Raw genomic sequence first — 13,575 nt, forward strand, 5'->3', positions numbered from 1 at the left:
GTGTCAGAGTAGGATCTGAAAGATCCAGCTTCAAATCCCTACTCTGCCATGGAAATCTGCTGGGTGACTTTGGACCAGCCACACATTCTCAGCCTCAACCCTGACAGGTATTTGGATGGGAGACCTCCAAAGAATACCAGGAGTGTGATGCCGAGGCAGTCAATGGCAAACCACCTCTAAACATCTCTAGCCTTGAAAACTCTAGGGCATAGGTGTCCAACTCACGGCCCTCCAGATGTTATGGACTACATCCCATCATCCCCTGCCAGCTTAATGCTGATGGGAATGATGGGAACTGTAGTCCATAACATCTGGAGGGCCGCGAGTTTGACCCACCACAATATCTAAGAACTACCGATATGTCAGCTTTGAGTTAGTGTCAAAAAATCCTATATTGTATTTATAACAAAAATCATATTCTGTTTTTTGCCTCAGCTTACTGGAGCAGCAGTGGCATAGGAGGTTAAGAGCTCGTGTATCTAATCTGGAGGAACCGGGTTTGATTCCCCGCTCTGCCGCCTGAGCTGTGGAGGCTTATCGGGGGGAATTCAGATTAGCCTGTACACTCCCACACATGCCAGCTGGGTGACCTTGGGCTAGTCACAGCTTCTCGGAGCTCTCTCAGCCCCACCCACCTCACAGGGTGTTTGTTGTGAGGGGGGAAGGGCAAGGAGATTGTAAGCCCCTTTGAGTCTCCTACAGGAGAGAAAGGGGGGATAAAAATCCAAACTCCTCTTCTCTCTTCTTCTTCCTCCTCTCCTCCATTTTATCCTAGCAACAACCATGCTGACTGATGGGTTAGGGCTGAGAATGAGTGACTAGCCCGGAGTCAACCAGCAAATTTAATTAGTAGAGGTGGGATTTGAACCTGGATCTCTTAGAGCCAGTCAGACCATTTTACCACTGGACCTCACAGACCTCTGATATTGAGATTCGTTCTTTAACCCACTTGATTTTGGAACGAAGGGGATCTCTTCCATCTGCCCTGTGGACTGGTGGTGTCTTTGTTCTCCTCTGCTGCTGTTTATAATAACAACAACCCTGTGAGGTGGTCTGACTAAGAGTGTGACTGAGCCACGGGAAGCCAGCATCCTTCTGTAGCAGAGTGGCATTGAGATTAGGATGTTTGGCCCTAGTCTGCCATTCTGATAGCTACAACACAGAAGCTCTGATAGGTCAGGGAAATGTTCGCTCTTTGCATCATTATCAAGACGCTATTTTCTTGCCCTTCTTGTCTGCATTGCTTTCCATTCCCGGCTTCTCACTCTGGATCCATCTTTATCATTGGTGGTCCAGGTCACCCAGACAGCCCAGGCAGCTTTTTACCATCTGCGGCAGGCACGGCAACTGGCCCCATATCTACCGGGTTTCCACAGTCTGGCCACTGTAGTCCATACCCACGGTCACCTCTAGGTCGGCTTCACTGTAGCTTTCATCTCAGCAGACTTACCTTTGGCCATGATCCGGAAACTGAAACGCAGGGCCTGTAAAACGGACCTGTTCCGCCAGGCGTTTGGCCAGCCGGGATGATATCAACTGCAATAAAAGAAAACATCTGGCCTCCCGTGGGTTCATAAAAGGGGGAATAGAATAGCTGAAGCCATCTCCAGTTTAATATTTTATGTATTTTAATTAACTTATATATATGATGTTTTAAATTTTTATTCTGTTGGAAACCGCCCTGAGCCTTCGGGGAGGGCGGTATACAAATGCAATCAATCAATCAATCAATCAATCAATCAATCAATAAATAAATAAATAAATAAATAGTGGTTTCCTTTGCTGATAGCAGAGGGATGTTATCAAGTTGATCAGTACTAGTTCCACGTTACCATCTTGCGGTACGCACTGGTGCCTTGACCTATCTAACATAAGAGGCTTTCTGTTTGGAAACTGTGCACATTTCACCGAATCAGTCCACCAGCAACAGTTCAGTGTATTCAGACAGGAAGCAGATTTCCAGTGGAGGGGAGCAAACTTGGGTCCTTCCAGAGACGTAGCAGGGGGGCAAAATCTGAGTTGCAATGCAAAGCCTTTATTGGCATACTGAGTTTTGCTGCCCCCCCCGCCCCCATATTTGTTTGTGTTTTTTGTATTTTTAGTGTTTTTTCAGTTTGCGGCCTGTTTTTAGGCTAGCAGCATCAACATTTCAGGGTATCTTTATGTGATGGAATAGTACTGTAAAACTAGCAATAATAAACATGACTGTGAAAAGCATCTTTGCCTTTTGATCTCCTGGAGGGGGGACAGGAAACTATGCAGAGGTGCTAGCATGAAACTTCAAAGGTTTTGGAAACCTCATGGCGAGCGGGAAAAGTTTTCTTGGAGAGTGAGGGAACAAAGCCTAGGTGACTCTATCATGGGATAAGCTAAGAGAAGCACCTCTTGGCTGGAGGTCCCAAGAGATCCACAAGAAGCATTCAGCTGGTCAATTTCTCTAAACACATTTATGTTTTATTTCTTTGATTTCTGTTTTTCAATAAAAATCGTTAAGACCTCAGCCAGTTGGAGTTATTGGAGAAAAGAACCCAGGTTTTAATGAAACAAGCGTGGCTCTCCCAGGCTTGCTTTCATGATACTTTAGGAGACTATCCTGATGATACCAGCCAGGTTTAGTGAAGTTTGGTTCAGGGGGGTTCAAAGTTATTCAGTTAGCCTGTACACTCCCATACACACCAGCTGATTAATTTTAATCAATTGATGTTATGATTAAATTGGTTTTCTTTCTACCTGTTTGATGTTTTTATTGCATTTATATTTGGCTTACTGTAATAATAAAGAAATGAGCACTTCAAGGAAATCCATAACCCTTGGGGGGAAAATGCTGTTTCCGGAACCCCAATTTGAAGGGAAAGACCAGCCTGCGCCTGGAATTATTGTTTATCTATGGACTACAGAAATCAGTTTCCCTGGAGAAAATGGATGCTTTGGAGGGCCTGCTGAGGCCCCTCCCCTCCTGAAACCCTGCCCTCTCCAGGCTCCACCCTCAAAACCCCCCCCCCAGAATCTTCCAGCCTGGAGTTGGCCACCATAGCAACTGCCCATTCTCACACTGCTTCTCTGTTGTGACCCCCATCTCATGGAACGGCCTAGCTGATGATGTCAGGAAGGCAGCTCTCCTGGAGTAGCAGTGGCGTAGTGGTTAAGAGCAGGTGCATTCTAATCTGAGCTGTGGAGGCTGATCTGGGGAATTCAGATTAGCCTGTGCACTCCCACACACGCCAGCTGGGTGACCTTGGGCTAGTCACAGCTTCTCGGAGCTCTCTCAGCCCCACCTACCTCACAGGGTGTTTGTTGTGAGGGGGGAAGGGCAAGGAGATTTTCAGCCCCTTTGAGTCTCCTGCAGGAGAGGAAGGGGGGATATAAATCCAAACTCCTCCTCCTCCCTCTGTGCCCTCCGTTTTGGAAAACTTCGCTTGTTACGGTATTATTGGATTTTATTGTCTCTTGTAAGACCTTTGAATATGGCTGTAGAAAGGTGGGGTATAAATACTTTTAATAAATGATAAAATAAATAATAAATGGGAGGGGTGGGCGGGTGACTCATAAGGGGGGGTGGGAAGAGGGGCCAGAGACGACTGCTGTGCCTCTGGGTGGCCACGATTCGGTGCCGTTTTTGCAACTAGGGAACTGCAGGGGCTGATGGACGTGGCCTCGGGAGAGCTGCCAGGCATCGGAGGGACTCCCAGATATGGTGGGTCTCCTGGCTGGCTGCTCCATTGGTAGGGGAGGGGCTGCTTGGGCTCCAGCTGGCCAGCCTGACTTGCCCCATTCCCAGCTGACCCATCCCTTGGATTCACCAAAGGGTGCAGCTCAGGTGGCGTCTGTGTAATGAACGCCTTTCTCAGGCGCCAGGTTTCCCACCTCCCCTGCATTGTGCTGCCCTCTCCCTTCCCCTGGCGGCCCCAGCAGCTCCGTTGAAACTAATATGTGTTTTTATTTATTTGTACATACATATGTGTGTATTTCTATCCCTCTCTGTGTACCTGAAGGTCTGAGGGCAGGTTACCACAGAAAAATCATAAAGTCCAATACAGCTTAAAAACAATAACACACATATTGTTGAAGGCTTTCATGGCCGGAATCACTGAGTTGCTGTGTGGTTTCCGGGCTGTATGGCCGTGTTATACAGCCCAGAAACCACACAGCACCCCAATAACACATATAGCAGTAAAACCTGTATAAAATTCATAAAACCTGTTTAAAAATTGATATTTCCAAAAGGGGGAAACTTTCTCTTCAGTCCACCTGTGGAGGAGGTTTATCTGGTGAACCAGATGTATTTCCACTTTACTCCATTCTTGCTGGGTGACCTTGGTCTAGTCACAGTTCTCTCTGAACTCTTTCAGCCCCACCTACCTCACAAGGTGTCTGTTGTGGGAAGAGGAAGGGAAAGGAGCTTGTAAGACACCTTGAGTCTCCTTACAGGAGAAAAAGGTGGGGTATAAATCCAAACTCCTCCTCCTCCTCCTCCTCCTTCTTCTTCCTCTTCTTCCTCTTCTTCTTCTTCTTCCTCCTCTTCTTCTTCAACAAGGCCATGGAAAATAAGTGTGTCGAAACAGTTTTTCAAATACGTAAAGAAGTGGCCAACCGCTCCTTTTCCAGGAAATCAGCTCAGTGAGAAGAAGCTGCCTTTCCCTCGATGGGCACCAGAGAGCACCATGCACCACCCAAAAACACTGGCAAGCCTAGAGCGTGTGTTCTGGTGTGATTGTTTTTGTGGGAGTTTATGCAGTTCCGAGCGCCCGTCCTTATCTCCTCGTCCCTGCATGTTAAGGGGCTGTGCCCCAGTCGAATGTCCCTTCCAGGTAGGACCACAGATGTGCTGATAACACCAGTGACAGCTGGCTTCCCCATCCCAGGAGGATGGCTGCCCCCCCAAATGCCACCAACTGCAAACTGCTCTGCTTCTTCTCTGCATTTCAGTTCTGCCAGTGTTTAAAAGCCAAGAGGATGCCTTTCAATTCAAGGGATACTAGAAAAGCACAGATGTGGTTCAGGCTGCAGTTTGTTCCTGGGCTCCATTCCAAGTGTTGGTTTTGCCCCCCAAAGCACTTTGGACCCAGGGCAGAAGGAGGCCCCAGCTTAGAGCCCTGACTGGGAATATAAATCAAGAGAACATGCAACTACAGCTAAATTAACGAATTATATGAATGACCTATCAAGAATTTCAAGACAAGTGGAAAATGTATTTCTCATATTATTTGTGAATAAAAAAGTGATACCTGATTAAGTACCTGTTGGTGTACTTGTTGGTGATACCTGTTGGTGTGTTACATTTAAATAATCAGCAATGAATAGTTTGCTTTGGCTCAGTAAGAAAATGGTGATAGGGAAAAAAGATCTTAGAATGGAAAACTATATTAAACAAGGAAATATCTAGAAAATAAAAATAGTAACTAATTTTTTTAATCATTATCTTCCTGCTGAGTATTTTACATTTTATAGAATATCATTTTTTATAATTATGTTGGCTTTTAAGCTTCCAGAATTGTAATCAAGTTTACATCTGTCCTCTAATCTTGTTATTGTATTTTTGTTTCATATTTCATATAGATGTTTCTATTTGTTATTAATCAATTTTTTAAAAAAAGTTTTTTAAAAAGCACTTTGGATCCCAGGACCCACATATTTCCTAGGCAATCTCTGGCTGTGGGCAGCATCTGCCTTATCATATGAAACTCCCACCCTGCATCTGTTCACCTGCCACCTGCACAGTTAAAGTTTAGAGGTCGTGTGGGACCTTCTCTGAGCTTTCCCAGGCCTTTAAAGTCCACCCAGCTGATTTTTTGGCCACACTCTTTGCACGATTCCTCATCTGCCCCCTGTTCCCTCCACAACCCCCTTAGGTGAGTTTGGAGTGAGATAGAAGCCCCCTGGGTCTCCCCTCCTCCGGCCTTTTTCGCCTGGTGCTGTTGGTAGGTTTATATTAATGGTGAAGTTTAGAAGATACCAATAAAGGCCCAGATACTAGTGAGTTGCTCAATAGATAGCTAACCAGCTAAAAGTGTAGGGAAACATGGAGAAAAACAATAAACACCATAGTACACTGTTACATACTCCATGGTGCTACATGCTCTGGCTGGCACAGAACTAAGAAACCAAATTAACTTTAGAACTTCAGGTGGACTTTAGAACTTCAGGTGTAGGTGCCCACAGGCATGGAACAAATGGCTACTACACTGGCCAATACCTAATTAATAGGTCAGGTCATTAGAATGTGACCTCAACATCTTGTTTACATACAAACTGGTTGCGATGGACCCTTGCCAATCACGGAGAGGAAAACGAAAGGCGAGGGGGAGAAAAGGAAACAGCTCTATTCATGTATAAGATTGTATTTATAATACTATTAATGCGTTTAGACTTGTCATTCATGCTATAAATCAGTTTGTTGTACTTCCCTGTTTTGGGCGAGTGTTTTTCTGGAGTTAGCTCATCCAGTTTCCGTGTTTTCCCTTGTCCCGTTTCTCTTCCCCTTCCCAGCCGCGCTCAGGCTGCAGGCGACGCCGGCGACGGATCTGACCGGAGACTGGTGACAAAGAGGGAACCCCTTTTTCCTATTGGTGGGAAATCTCTCCCTCGGCCAATCGGAGCTCTTGCGCCGCTTCCCTCCCCGCCTGCCCCTCCAGGTCCGGACTAAGTGCAGGCGGAAGCGGATTTGGATTCGAGATGGGTCCCCCCTTGCTCCTTGGGGGTCTCGCCCTCCTGCTGGTGGGGCTGTCTGGTGAGTAGCTCCAGGGACCACAGTGCCCCCCCCCATGTGCTGGAGGTGGAGGGGGGCAGTACTTGCACCGGAGCAATGGAGTGGGGGTAAACTGGAAGTTTCTGTTTCCCACCCCACTGAGTTTAATAGCCCCCCCCCCCCGGTCGAAAAGTCTCTGCCAAGCCCCCCTTTCTCCACCTCGCTGTTTTGAGGCACTTCGGGGCAGGGCAAGGGGGGGAGGCGTATGGGTTGGGGGGGGGGCTTCTTAGTTTGGACGACGGGTCTGCTGCGGGTGGGGGAGAGAGAAAGGGGACAGGAAGGCTCCTCCTGGGCGGGGAGCTCACGTGTGAATGTACCGGGGAGAAAATGGTGAGCAGTCTTTGGTTGCGTTGTCCTGCGGAACTCCCTGCCACGAGAAGCAGAAAAGGCATCCTCTGGCAAGGGGCAGGCGAGGCTTCCGGGCTGGCTACTAGGCGGGCTCGCCGAAAGGGGCTTCTGAGCTCTGGAGCGGCGGAGGAGGACGCCTTAGACTGCGGCTGGCTGGTGGTGTTAGGTCAAGTGAGTGTGTGGTCAGAGTGGAGTTGGGGACAGAGATGGCGTCTTGGTTTGTGGCAGGCCCTGGTGCCAGAGCCCCTGTCTGTGTTTGGAAGGGCATTGCTGTGGGTGGGAAGTTGTTTAATCTCAGAAGGTGTGTCAGGGATTGCTCCCCGTTGATTGAGACGCATTCCTACCTCAACGTAATCGCTACAAGATATATGCAACCAACCTGCTATTTGCTACCACTTGTCAGGACTCCCCTGCATTGACAATGAGCAGACAAACTTATGGAAGTTCAAAGCTTTATTGCAAGTGCCAGGCAAGAAACAGAAGCCTGTTCTGAAGCCCAAGCCCAAGCCATTCCCGCCCCACCTGTGAAACACTCATTGAAACTTTCTCTGAAACAACTCTCCAGACTGTCAGGGTTACATTTCTGGCTGATAAGACAGCCGTGGAAAAGTCAGGCAGCAGAAGCATTGCATAGCTGAAAGCCACAGATCCCATGGCAACCCAACCCCCATGGCTGCCATCCTGACACCACTGCTGTAATGGGACATTCTTTCCTTGATCTTATTTTATGGCTTCACATGCTGAGTAGATAACTAGGTTTACCCCTGACACTTCTGGTCCCATGGGAAACTGGATGTTTCTGTTGTCTTGTTGGGGCAGGAGGTTCTATCATATCACCGACCATAGGGGGGTTCAGAAAAATGCCCCCCCCCTGCAGCTATTGGGAAATACCTGGAAATGTGAGGGGGATGGGGGGGTTACGGTGAGGAGGAGCATCAGCCGGGTATAATGCCATCGACTCCGTCCTCCAAAGCAGCCATTTTCTCCAGGAGAGGAGTTGTAAAAGTGGTAGATCTCCAGGCCCCATATGGAGATTGGCAACCCTTACTGGGCCATGTGCCATGCTCTGCCTCATGGAATAGACAACATACAGTGACCCACATCAGTCCCTCAATGTTTCCCAAGGGAGGGACCTACTTTTGATGGGGGGGGGGGAATCTGCAGGGTACTTTGGTCCAGAACTCAGACATTGCTCCAAGGACCCCCCCTTTTCTGTCTGTGGACTCATTGGGCGGGGGGGGGGGTATGACGACTGAGGCTGGCTTTCTCTGCCACGAGTTTTCATTCTGCTTTTGTTGTTGCGATGTTAGTAAGTCAAGGGTCGCTTGTTGCCTCAGCGCGAAGCTTTTCATGAAGTCTTTCCAGTCATCCTCAGGTGCCGGAGTCGCCCTGGGGTTCGCCCGCTCCTTCTGTGAGCCTCCACCCCTCCGCTTTTCCTTACCAGATGCTGATTGACTTGCTTCCCAGCTGCCGTAGCTGTCCTGGTAGATCCCCTCGGCGTCTGACTCTGCATCAGACCCAGTGGTCACCAGCTCGTCCTCTTGGACTTCACAGGCCAGATGAGACTCATGCAGTGTGACCTCCACTGTATGGTCCTCAATCTGCACCTCCCCTTCTTCCCCGCAACAGCTGCCAGTAAGTTGCTCCATTACTGCAAGCTGGCTGCAAAGCCAAGAAGGTGTTCACCCTGGAGTATAGGAGAATCCGCTGCCACCATATGACGACTGAGGCTGAGATTAAGCTTGGGAGAGCCACTCTTATCTCACCTCGGTCCTGGGTCCTTTTCCCTCCTAATAACTCCAGACAGCTGATTTCTCAAAGATTTATTGTAAAAGTTCAAAACAAAGAAATAAACATAAATGCTTTTAGAGAAATTGACCAGCTGTATGCTTCTTGTGGATCTCTTGGGACCTCCAGCCAAGAGGTGCTTCTCTTAGCTTAGCCCATGATAGAGTCACCTAGGCTTTGTTCCCTCACTCTCCAAGAAAACTTTTCCCGCTCGCCATGAGGTTTCCAAAACCTTTGAAGTTTCATGCTAGCACCTCTGCATAGTTTCCTGTCCCCCCTCCAGGAGATCAAAAGGCAAAGATGCTTTTCACAGTCATATGTGACTTCCCTTTACTGTAGCGATAGCATCTTTCATGACACGCCCCCTTTTGGGATGAAGTCTGTAAACTCCATGTTCACATACTTCAGCTTCCTAATAATACTGGTTGCATAATATCACATGTTTCTAGCTAATACATAGTTCAGCTAACTATTTTCCATCACAGGGGGGATCACATTTCCCCCTATGAATGTCTTCATTCTGGCAGCATTTCCTAGAAAAGAGTCACCAAATTCTGCCTCCCCCCCTAGTATATGCTGAAGGAGACTCCCCCCCCCCCCCCGAACCTCTGCAAGACCTCTCCAGGGAGAATGCATTATTTGAAATAAATTTCTGTGCTGTGTCATCCAAACATGCACTGCCAGCCATTGGGAGGGGTTCTGTTTTGTTTGTTTTTCTGAAGAAACCAGTCTGTTCCCTCCAACTGGGGGGCTGTGAATCGGGGTGGGGAATTTCCTGAATATTTGGGAGTGGGTGGAGGGACCTTAGTGGGATATAAGGACATGGATCCCCCTCCCTCCAAATCAGCTATTTACTCCAGGGGAGCTGATCCCTGTTTTCTGGAGACCAGTTGTCATTCCAAGAGATCTCCCGACCTCCCTTGGAAGTTGGCAACTTGAAGCTGCAAATATTTCAATTCAAAGCTGCACGGCCCATTTGGCTCATTTCAAAGACTTTTTCCAACCAAGAAGTAATTTTTAAAGCTTTTTTCCATCCTTGCTCTGCATGATGATTCATAGCATTGCTGAAGCCTTGATCTGAAAAACTGGGGGGGGGGGGGGGGCAACTTAAAATTTAAGGGGGGAAAGGGAGTGGAAAACAGCCCACCATTTGGGCCGGAAAGAAATGTTTCCATATGATGGCACCGTGAGGAAAGCCGGCTCTGAAATGTTTCAAACGTTGCTGTAAAAGTGTTTTTAGAAACAAGGGACGAAAAGGTGGCTGGAATCGTTTTCAGAACCAGATGAGGGGAAAATAACATTGAACTGCTCAGAGGAAACATTTTATGATCATCCTGGAAACTTGTGTGGAAAAGGCCTTCCAGACCCTTAACTCTTCCCTTTGTCTTCTCTCTCTCCGGCCTCCCTCCAGGATCGTCCTCCTCGCACTCCTTGAGGAATTTCTTCATGGGGGTGTCTGAGCCAAATCAGGGGCTGCCCAGGTTCATTGCTGTGGGCTACGTGGACGACCAACTTATTGCTTACTATGACAGCAACATCAAGAGGGCTGTGCCAGGCGTTCCCTGGATGGAAAAGGTGGTGCAGTATGACCCTGGCTACTGGGATAGAGAGAGCCAGGTTTTACAGGGCCATGAGGCTGCGTTCAGAGCTAACTTGGAGATCCTACAGAGTCGCTTCAACCAGAGCCAAGACGGTGAGTAGGGGTGGCGGCGGTAGCTAGTCAGCCCCCCCTCCCCCGTGCTACCAGAGCAAGAGGAGGGGGCGTCACCTCAGGGGGAAGGGGGACAGGGGGGAGCCCCCTCCCCTTAGTGCTTCCCAGACTTCAGGCTCTTCTCCCCACACCCATGATGGGGGAAGGGAGGAAAGTGGGGCAGACACTCCTCTTTGCCCAGGGTGGGTGAGAGATCAAAGGCACATTGGGGGGTGGGGTGGGGGTTTGTGGGAGTGGAATTCAGGACACCCCCCCCCCCCCCGAGAATCTAAAAAAGCACAGTTCCCTCACTTTGCAATTTGGAAGCTGTTTCCTGGGAAAGGGGTATTCCCTCCCCCATTTCTCCCACAGGCAGTGGGGGGGGGGGGGTTGCTGCTGAGAAGGAAGGAGGATATTTGAATGCTGCATTTTAAGTTTTAATCCAACTTTGTATTCTTGTTTTACTGTTTGTTGGTGTTGTACACCGCCCTGAGCCCTTCGGGGGAGGGCGGTATAAAAATGAAATAATAAATAAATAAAATAAAAATAAATATTATTTTTTTTGAAGGTGGGGAACTGCTTATCCCTAGAGAGGAGTTTCTTTGTTACTTCAGAAATTCTCCCCGGCTTTCTACTCTGCCTGTCACACATAATTTCTTCCTAAAAATACCAATCACTGTCCAGCGGGAATTGACCCCTTCCTGGGCTAGAGACCCCCTTCCTCTGGGCTCAGTTTTCAGGCAGAAAAGTTGGGGGGGAATCTCATAGGAGCAACAGAGGGAGGGAGCTTGGTAGCACAGGCCCACTTCAGCCCCTCCCCCCCAATATTGTGCCCTGCTTTTCTCCCCTCATGGAGCTCAGAATGGCCACCCCCTGCTTACCCCCAGGCCATCCGCCCCCCCCCCCCCCGTCCCAGCCAAACTTAGCTTCAGCACTCTCCAGCCAAGGCCCCAGAGCCTGATGGAGGCCACCAGACCTCTCTGCAGGACCGTCGCTGTGGAGAGGGATGCCTGAGAAACCCCAGGAGTCCTTCTCCACAACCCCTGCTCCTTTAAAAAAGGGCCAAGGTTGGTTCCCCGTGTGGTTCCTCAGAGTTGACCTGTCCTCTCCCTCCCCACGTCTCTTTCCTTGCAAGGCTTGGTTGTAGCAACTTTTCCTGCTGAAAATACAAGAGCCGCCCCAGCGACTGCTTCTAGGAGACCTGGACAGAAGGGGGTATCGGGAGGGGGGGGGAAGGAGTGGACTGCAACCTAATTGTCAACCCCCCACGCTCCCAAACCCCTAGTTGCTCTCATGTTGTCTCCTGGAGTGTCCCTTCCTTTGAATCAGAGTTTTGTCCTCGAAGACACACATTCCTCTGGTCTCCTGGAGGGACTAATTAAAGCGGGGAGCTTCTTTCAGAGGGAGAGGGGGACCCCCAAACACTTTGGGGGGAGAACAGGCTTGGGAGGGGACTCTGGAGGCGGGTCCGGGCTGGCTGAGGGGAGGGCGGATTGGCTTTCCCTGTGAACAGTGGCAGTGAAAGTTGTCTCTATTACCCCTATGGGGCACCCCACCAGAAAAGACAGCAGAGGGAGAGCCCCCCAGAAGCTTTCAGGGCAATGTAGTTCCCATGGGTGAGGGTGCTGGTCACTCTGTGGGGAAGGGCTGCTTCCATCGTCTGGGGCAGGAGGGCAGAGCCCTGAGCAGGTGAACGCAGTGGCGTACCTAGGCAAACTGGAGCCCTGGGCAAAACCTGAGTTTGATGCTCCCCCCTCCCATGGGCGGCCACCCTCCCCCACCATGACCAAACAATGATTTTTTTCCCACCAGGTCATTTCAAAGTCACCATCACATTATAGAACATGCCCCAACACAGCAATGGGCCATGCCGCCCAGCAGAAATATTTTTTAAAAAACATTTTCAAAATGCTTTCAAAATGTTTTATTGCTGCTATGAAAACATTTTATAGTGTTGTATCCAGTCCCCCCAATTGGGGGAAACAGCATCACTTTCAATGTTATTTAAACTGGGGACTCCGGATTCTCCTTTTAAGGTGGATTTAAAAGGAGAATCTGGGCTCCCTAGTTCAGTGGTGGCGAACCAATGGCACTCAGAGCCCTTTCTGTGGGCACACGTGCACAGAGTTCATGTGGGGGGGGGCGGAAAATCACCCCCCCACCCCCTAGGCTGGCCTGGGCATGATCCTTTACCTGGGAGTAAACTCGGTTGCTGGCAATGGGGCTTACTGAGTAAACCCTCCTAGGGTCGTGATTCATCCATTCGAAGCGTTGCACAGTTGCTTCACCAAGCTTACTCCTGAGTAACATGCGCCTCAGAGTCAACTGTTTTTTCTAAACTAAAACCTCAGTATTCAGGTTAAATTGCTGTGTTGGCACTTTGCGATAAATAAGTGGGTTTTGGGTTGCAATTTGGCACTCGGTCTTGAAAAGGTTCGCCATCACTGCCCTAGTTTAAACAAGTGATGCTGGAATTCACCCCCAAACAGCATCATTTTCAATGGTGTTTAAACTAGGGAGCCCAGATTCTCCTTTTAATCCACCTTAAAGGGAGAATCTGGGGTTCCCCGTTTAAACAACATTGAAAGTGGTGCTATTTTGGGGTGGATTCTCCCCCACCCTAAAACAGCATAACTTTCAATGTTTAAACTGGGGACCTTTAAGTCCATGTCAAAGGGGGTGGATTTAATAATAATAATAATAATAATAATAATAATAATAATAATAATAATAATAATAATAATAATAATAATAATAATAATAATAATAATAATAATAAACAACCACCTTTATTAGGCATGGAGAGAATAAAAGAAAGAAAACAAGCATTAGCAGGAAGGGGGTGGATTTAAAAGGAGAATCTGGAGAAATTTAGGGGGTGCCTGCTGTCAGGGGTGAAATTATTAAGATAGCAGCACCAAAATTTCAGAGTATCTTTGTAAGCCCCTACTGATGTAAGGGAGGCAAAAAAGGATTATGAGGAACGCATGGCTGCGAACATCAA

At 48.6% G+C, this 13,575-nt stretch overlaps 2 protein-coding genes across 2 annotated transcripts in view; both read right to left on the minus strand.

The window, feature by feature from the left end:
• Positions 1–13,575, minus strand: part of LOC125428554 (zinc finger protein 420-like) — a 577,239-nt gene that overhangs the window by 157,043 nt on the left and 406,621 nt on the right. The gene's annotated exons all lie outside the window — the stretch shown is intronic.
• LOC125428839 (zinc finger and SCAN domain-containing protein 32-like) overlaps positions 1–13,575 on the minus strand; it is a 665,212-nt gene that overhangs the window by 100,014 nt on the left and 551,623 nt on the right. The window lies entirely within an intron of this gene.

The sequence above is a fragment of the Sphaerodactylus townsendi genome, linkage group LG03, assembly GCF_021028975.2.
Source record: "Sphaerodactylus townsendi isolate TG3544 linkage group LG03, MPM_Stown_v2.3, whole genome shotgun sequence".
Lineage (NCBI taxonomy): Eukaryota > Metazoa > Chordata > Lepidosauria > Squamata > Sphaerodactylidae > Sphaerodactylus > Sphaerodactylus townsendi.